This window comes from Galeopterus variegatus, unplaced genomic scaffold (genome assembly GCF_000696425.1).
Source record: "Galeopterus variegatus unplaced genomic scaffold, G_variegatus-3.0.2 Scaffold2686, whole genome shotgun sequence".
Classification (NCBI taxonomy): domain Eukaryota; kingdom Metazoa; phylum Chordata; class Mammalia; order Dermoptera; family Cynocephalidae; genus Galeopterus; species Galeopterus variegatus.
In genome coordinates, this window is record NW_007728797.1 from 254,084 (window position 1) to 261,832 (window position 7,749).

The window sequence follows — 7,749 nt, forward strand, 5'->3', positions numbered from 1 at the left end:
CTATCAACAATTTCAGAGACTGAGCTTATTTACCCACAGGTAGAGGAGACCGAAAAAATGGATAATCAGAAATATGGAGAAAAATCATAATAGTTTCAGAAGTATTAAGCACAATAATAGATTATGTATGTATACATCAATCATAATTAAATATATTATTTTTAAGACTTTGCTGTATGCCAGCCCCTCTTCTAAGGGCTTATATATACAGATGAATTTACTCTGTTGAGAGCCCTATGAAAGAGGAAGAGAGGGTCAGAGAGGTGAAGTACTTGCCCAAGTTCACTGTCTTAGTCCATTTGGTTTGCCACAAAAAAGTACCATAGACTGGCAGGCTTATAAACAGCAGAAACTGATTTCTCACAGCTCTGGGGGCTAGAAAGTCCAAGATCAAAGCAAAAGCAGATTCTGTGTCAGCTGAGAGCCTGTTTCCAGGTTCATAGATGGTGCTTTCTCACTGTGCCCTTCTCACTGTGCCCTCATGTGGTGGAAGGAAGGTGTGAACCAGCTCCTGGGGCCTCTTTTATAAGGGCACCGATCCCATTCATGAGGGCTCTATTCTCATGACCTAATCACCTCCTAATACCATCACCTTGGGGATAGAATTTCAACATACACATTTCGGGAGGACATAAACATTCAGACCATAGCAGTCATTCATCAAAAAAGTCTAGCCCTGGTGCTGGCTGGTTTTCTCAGTTGGTTAGAGCACAGCCTTATAACCCCAAGGTCATGGGTTTGGATCCCCATACTGGCCAACCACCAAAACAAGCAAACAAAAATATGAAAAGTCTAGCCCTGAATTAAGTTCTTAGACCTCAACCACTATTACATTTTATGGAGACAAACTGGCTTGCTAAACCCAGAAATGAGATAAAGAAATGGTCAGCTATAGATTGCTTCAGCCAACATCACTGAACTATCACATGCTTAGAGCACTTTATGACTTGTATTTGACATATAACTTTCTATTCAGGTTGTAGAGGATGGATTTTATACTTTGTAGCTTTGTTCTTTGTTACAGTTAACCTATCTTTTCTGACCCTTCTTTTGTCATGTTGCACTCTACTAGAGCCCTGTATTTTCTAATGTTGTGAATATCTTTTCACCAGAAGATTTTCTACCAGAGCTCCTGAAGCAGGGGTGGGGATCCTCCAATTTAGAATGCTCTAAATCAGAGTAATCAAGGCGTCTTTAAAAGGGCTTTATTTTTTATAACAATTATTTTAAAGACCTCAGTGGTTCAAGGCTTCCTAAAGGAAAGATGGTCCCTGCCCACATGGTGCAGAGATAATCAACTCATCTCTGCTCTGGTATCTATTGACCAAAGTGCTCCTTTGCAAATATCAGCAGGAAGTCTGTCCACAATAGAGCTTCCAGTACAGCATGTATTTCTTGTCAATAAGAATGAGGAGTCCCCAGAGTTTTCTATGGCTTGCAATAAATCCAAAATTAACTATAACTTTAGTTATTAATATTAAAAAGAAATGGATGGGTAGAGATGGGAGTGACAACTCAATAGACCCCAAATAGCAAGAGGGAGACCCATTTTTAGGCTAAAGTTTCTTACAAATTAAATTTTTTTCTGCTCAGAGGATCCAATAAAATATGAGCATTATTAGCAGTGAAATATCAGCATAAGAAGTAGAACTTCTTTCCTTCTAGCTTGGACTGTCAAACAAGACTTCAGTTTCTCCCTCAGTGGGGAGTTGATATAAACAGAAGACTATGTGAATTCTCTGCTTATGCTAATGTCCTTATTGTTGACTTTGGAAGAAAATAACTCTCAAAAATGACATTGCCATTGTGCAGTAATAAAAAAAATTGAGGTCATATTAAATATTACTAATATTTAGCTCACAGAAAGGTAAACAACTGAAACCCTACCTATACAATTAAAAGATAAAACATCAAACAAAAACTTAACTGTTCAAATTTCATTGTTTCTGTTTAAACTAATGTTTGAAAGCATTGACTACTGTTTCTTAGTCTTTTGTGCTGTTATGGAAAATACGAACCTAGAATTTTAAAATAGCTTTGTTGTTTACTAAGGACTGACTTCAGGAAGAAAAGAGGTACAGCTCAAAAGCAGACAATTTCAAGTTCTTCAGCTTTTAAACAAATCCAAGTTATAGTCTTTCCTTTATACATGAATGTAATCTAATATATTTTCCATGAATTCATGGTCAGCAGGGGTGAAGGGATTTGTGATATGCAGGAGTTGTGAGACCTCTGACACCGAGATATGGGAAACCTTGGAGCATTTATCAAGGGTGGAAGGGGCCGAGGCAGGAGGGCTGGGGAAGCTTTGTAATGATAGGTTAGCAAAATTCGAGAATTTACTTGCAAATAAGAGGACTGACATTATATTTGCCAAAGGAGTCATAATATTTGTTAGGGGTACAGCAGAAAAGTATTTGGTAGGGGAACAGCAGAAAAGTAAAATAGTAGTCTACTGAAATTTTAACTGTTTCTCTAACTGGCATCCTACATGGTATGTAACTGTGTTATGAGGACTCCTTTCTTCTTCTGCATAACCTGTTTTCCCTCACCTGTTACCTTCCAGGAGGAAAAAGACAAGGAATTCTAGGACACTCCCTCTTACAGATGCCCTTGTGATCTCTCTTGCAACCCTGCTGCTCCACTACACAGTGTTGTGGATGGAGTCAAAATGCTCTGATTGTAAGTTATTTGTGCTAATTGGGGGGGGGGGGGAAGTATATTCAATGGCCTTGGAATTAAACTGCGTGCATTGTCAACTTTCATTTCATGGTTTACATTACTTGTTTTATTTTAATTTTTTAATTTTTTCTTTCCAAATATGAGAGAGATAATTTCTGTGTGCCTGCTCAGACTATCTACTGTGTTATTTACCTTTGTCCAAAAGGATGCGGGCTTTCTTCTACCAACACCAAATCCACTTGTTAAGCCTGAAATGCAATAGGCTCATCGCTGATAGAGATGCTTTGCTTCTTAACATTCCAAGTGAAGGACCATAAATTAACACCCTGTTATAAATCATCTGTATTGAGGGCTACAATGTTCTAAGACTATTTTCCTTATTACATAATAAGTAATGAGAGAATACATTGTATTTGAAACTGATACAGCTCCTTGTTGGATGGGTCACCAGGAATGGGTTTCTTATAGTTTGTTTTATAAGAAAAAAATGACATTAGTTGTTAACTTGACAGAATTTGCTTTTCTGTTGGTAAGACCTAGCCTGGGTGGCTTGGGAGTAGGGATGAGGATGGTGTATTGGGATAACTTATAAGTATGGAGACTAAGTTGGGTTTGAAAACTTGGAAAAAAAATGGATTATCAACTTGTATAAAGAGTCACATAGAAAACAAGAAGGCAACATAAAGCTTAAAGCTGCTGCAGAACAGTGTGGTTTTTCAGGATTTTTTTTTTTTTTGGCTAAAGATTTTTTTAATTTGCAAAAATATACCCTTCTCCCCTTTCTCTTATCAGAAAAAAAAATGTATTAGGAAATACAGAATAAATCAGCCTCCCACTCCTTCATCCCCAGAGAAAAGTTGCTAGCTCATTTGACACTAGGCACCTGGCAGTTCTCTGTCCATAACTGCTGCAGAATGCAGCTTTCATGGCCCATTTTATTTCTTACCCTGTCTGAGATCAATATGTTAATAAAAAAAATACTCAAAATTACATAGACATCATGTATGTACTTGGGAAGCTATATAAATTCAAAGCAAAATATGTTTATCACTGGTTGGTTTCTATAATTGATAAACTATGATCTGTGAAACATTCTTATTTCTTAATCCCAGAATGAAAGTAATTTGGAAGCTTGATGCCAAAGTGGTGAACCTACAATACTGAGCCAGTTCTTACCGAAAGTACCTTAGCAGTTAATCAAAGATGGTGTGTGTTGCAGGCAGTCTGAGTCCTGAGTCTAGGCCCTTGATCATGACACCATTACCACCTCCCTCTGTATTTATGCTGTTTATCAAAACACGACTCTCGACACAAAATGATCTGATAGACTCCAGCCTGGACACCATCATTCTAAATGATTTCTTTAATTAACATTAAACCTATTGTAGTACCATAATCCATTTTATTAAAGCTTGAATTTGTTGGATTCACTGTTAGTAAGGAATTATGTAAATGTTTGATATTATTTTATCATATTGACAAATAATAACTTCTCAATTATTATATATCTTCAGAGAGCAATCTCTAATATTATATCCTTCCATTTATGTACTCATTTTTTGATAATTTCCACCAAAGTAATGACTGTCATTCATAGTTGATGTGATTTTGAATAGTGGCAAATATGGACTCGTATATCTTTATAGTTAGGAGCTTTAGGTAAGATGTGGTCTTCTGAACTACTAGGCTGACATATCCACATTTGTTCAAAATTCAAATCTCATGTCTTCATTTCATATCTTGAGTTTCTTTCTCTAAACCTTAATAATTCATATGTTTCAGTAAGTGTTAGTTCTTTGTTTTTTTCTTAAATTTAACTGAATTCTGGCACAGTGTTCATTATCAAAATAACATATAACAAATTTTCATGTTTCTATGCTATTGAATCAATTTTTCCTGAGAGACTTTTTGAATGAGATTGATTTTGTATGTATTGGAATATTTTATTTGTGACTATCTTGGTTCATTTAAATTAAGTTTTTCCTCTGCTCTTGCTCTAAGGTTAGTTTTATTTGATATGTCCAGATGTCATTTTCACCAGCACATGATTAGATACAATGAGGTTTCTGGTAGATTTAATTATGACCCCTTTACTTGCCTTTATATGTTTTGGGATTTAGAATAATTTACCTTACAAATAATTACAAATAATGAGAATACAAATAATTACCTTATTCTAAATTCAAATGGAAGCTCAGAAGACAAAATAAAGAAATAAATAAATCAGGGTGTCAGTGGCCTGCAGTACCATATCTAATGGGTAAATATATGTATAATTGTAGTCACAGAGAAATAGGTAAAAGGGTAGAAAATATATAAAGAAATTATGGCCAAAATTTTTCTAAACTTGGTAAAAAAAAAATACATAATCTGTAGATCTGAGTAAGATATCAACCACCAATCAAGATAAATACAAACAAAACTACAACTGTGAATATTGTAGTCAACCCTAAAATTAAAGATAAAAAAATTATTTTCAAAACATCCTGAGAAAAATGGAAACACTGTAAAAACAACACAAGAATTATTCTTGACATCTCATCAGAAATTATGAAAACTGAAAGAAAATGGAATATAATTTTTCAAGTGAAAGAAAGAATGAAAAAAGAAAGCAAGAAAGAAAAGTTTTTATTACAGAATTTTGTTCTATTCCAGAGAAAATTCTTTCAAAAATGACAGTATACTTATATTACCAAAAATGCTAAATGAAGTTCTTCAAGCTGAGTGAAAATTATATTTGAATTCCAATCTGCAAGGAGGAATTAAGATCATTGAAAACATGAATTATTTGGGTAAGCAACTGATTTACTTTCTTTTCTTAATTATTTTAAAGGACAATTAGCATTTAAAATATTATATAGTGTGGGGTTATTGCATAAGTAGAAGTAAAATGTGTAATAAAATCACAAATAGGAGGTAAAATTACACTATTGTAAGGTTTGAACATTATATGTAAAGTAATATAATATTAATCCAAGGTAAACTAGAATAAGGTAATAATGTGTATTTAAATCTCTAGAACAGTGACTTTAAAAATAATTAAATAAAAGTCCAAGGAATGAAGAACCAATGAGATAAGTAGAGAAGACATAGCAACCTGATAAACTTAAACCAACTATATCAATAATTATGTTCAATGCAAATAGACTAAACACTTACAAGGCAGGGTCATTGTACTAGATTAAAAAAGCAAGACCCAAATTTGGATTCTAGGCTGTGTTCTGGAATAAGTAGTTTGGTGAGAATTTTTGATTTTCAGTTTATCAGTGATAAGGAGGAAAACAAACCTGTTTCATAGCAAATGGGAACATGCTTGGTACATAATAGATATTCAATAGACTTGAATGAATATATGTTGAATAAACATGAAAATATATTACTATTAAATATGAAAGTAAGTATAAAAATGCAAACATATAAATCATGCATAGAGAAATTAAAGTGAAAGTTTGGGTTACTTTTTTTTTTTTTTTTTGGTTGCAATTGGCCAGCCTTTATTACCAAGAGATGTAGCCAGGGGGATATTCAATAATGACAGATGGAAAATAACCAAAAGTGAAAAGGATTTTTCTATAATCGCACCAAGTCCTGACACTGGACTTAGTGGAGAAGAAATTATTTTACAAGCAAGAGCCAAAGAGAACAATAAAAATCTCTTACTGTGGCATTCATAGGCACAGGCATATGTGGAGTTGGGCTTAGTTCAGGGAAAGCAGCATTTCCAGTGGTGCACATATTTTTGATACAGGAGAAAATCACAGTGTCCCCAGAAAAAGGGAATTTGACATAATGGACTTGACCTACAACTTTCAGTATTTATTATTGTAGAAAACTGTCCTTATTTAGTCACCATTTGCTGCTTGTATAGCCAAATTCCACATCCAGAAGACAAAGAGCCAATCTGAAGTGCTAAAATTTTTTGAATAAAATCTTTTCAGAGTAACATGCTTTTTAAGAAAGAAAAATTTACCTGTAATTATTAGCTTTGAAAAATGTAAAAAAACAGTCTTCATTTTTCAATTACTAAGTTGTTGGCAGTTGATAGCAATAATTTTGGCAAGCTTTTTATTTAAAAACTTGGCCTCCATAGACTCTAAACCAATAAAAAATTATTCGTTATAAACTGTTTTTATACAATCTGGTTTTTGAAATTGGATCAGTGAGAATAAAATGTATTTTTATTACCTCAATGTTTTGTTTTTTTCTCTCTTTTTTTTTTTTACATTCTTTATAGTCTTAGTGATATTTAAATAAAAGATGATTTATCATGGAAGAAGGTTAGATATCATTTTGTTTTTTTTTTTCTTTTTGTAAATTTTTTAGATGGAAAAGTTTTTCTGCTTCTGATGTATCTTTATAGATTGAGAAAATTCTCCCATAGGGCTTCCAAGGTTTATGACTCAAATAGCATGAAATATTTTGAAAAATAGAGTCCTTACAGTTTATATTGTTTAATATTATGAATACTAGTATACCAAGCAAGTTAATAAGACATCTCATCTGTATTATTGTCTTGTGTTATTTAGATTTTATATATTTTCCAGCTCAAAAAATATTATACTTAAAGTTATTTAGCTAATATATTTCCCTTTTTAAAATAACTATGATTTTATTTTCACATTTAACTATTTGAATGTTCTTAATTCTATGTTATTCAATCAAACAGTAGTATTCACAATAATAATTAACTTTTTCATACAATAATAAATAATCACTATACTTTAACTATGACTAGGAGACTTAATATAAAAAACAAACAACAATATTTTTCACTTTATATTACATCTATTTGTTTACCAAACTTGTGTGGAAATAGTCAGACATTGCTAATAAATCTAAATAAAATGTTTTCTCATATTACTGATGCTTTTTTCCTGATAAAAATTTGGTGATCAGGTATGCTATCATGGATCACTAATAAAAAAAAAATCTGTTTAAGCAGGCCAGAAATGACATTGAAACACACATCTAGATTAAACTTCTAAAGGTTGAGATTAAAACTGAAGCTGAAGTATAGATTTTGGCTCAATCTGTGGCCAAAGTCATGCTTCTATGCATCTCTAATAT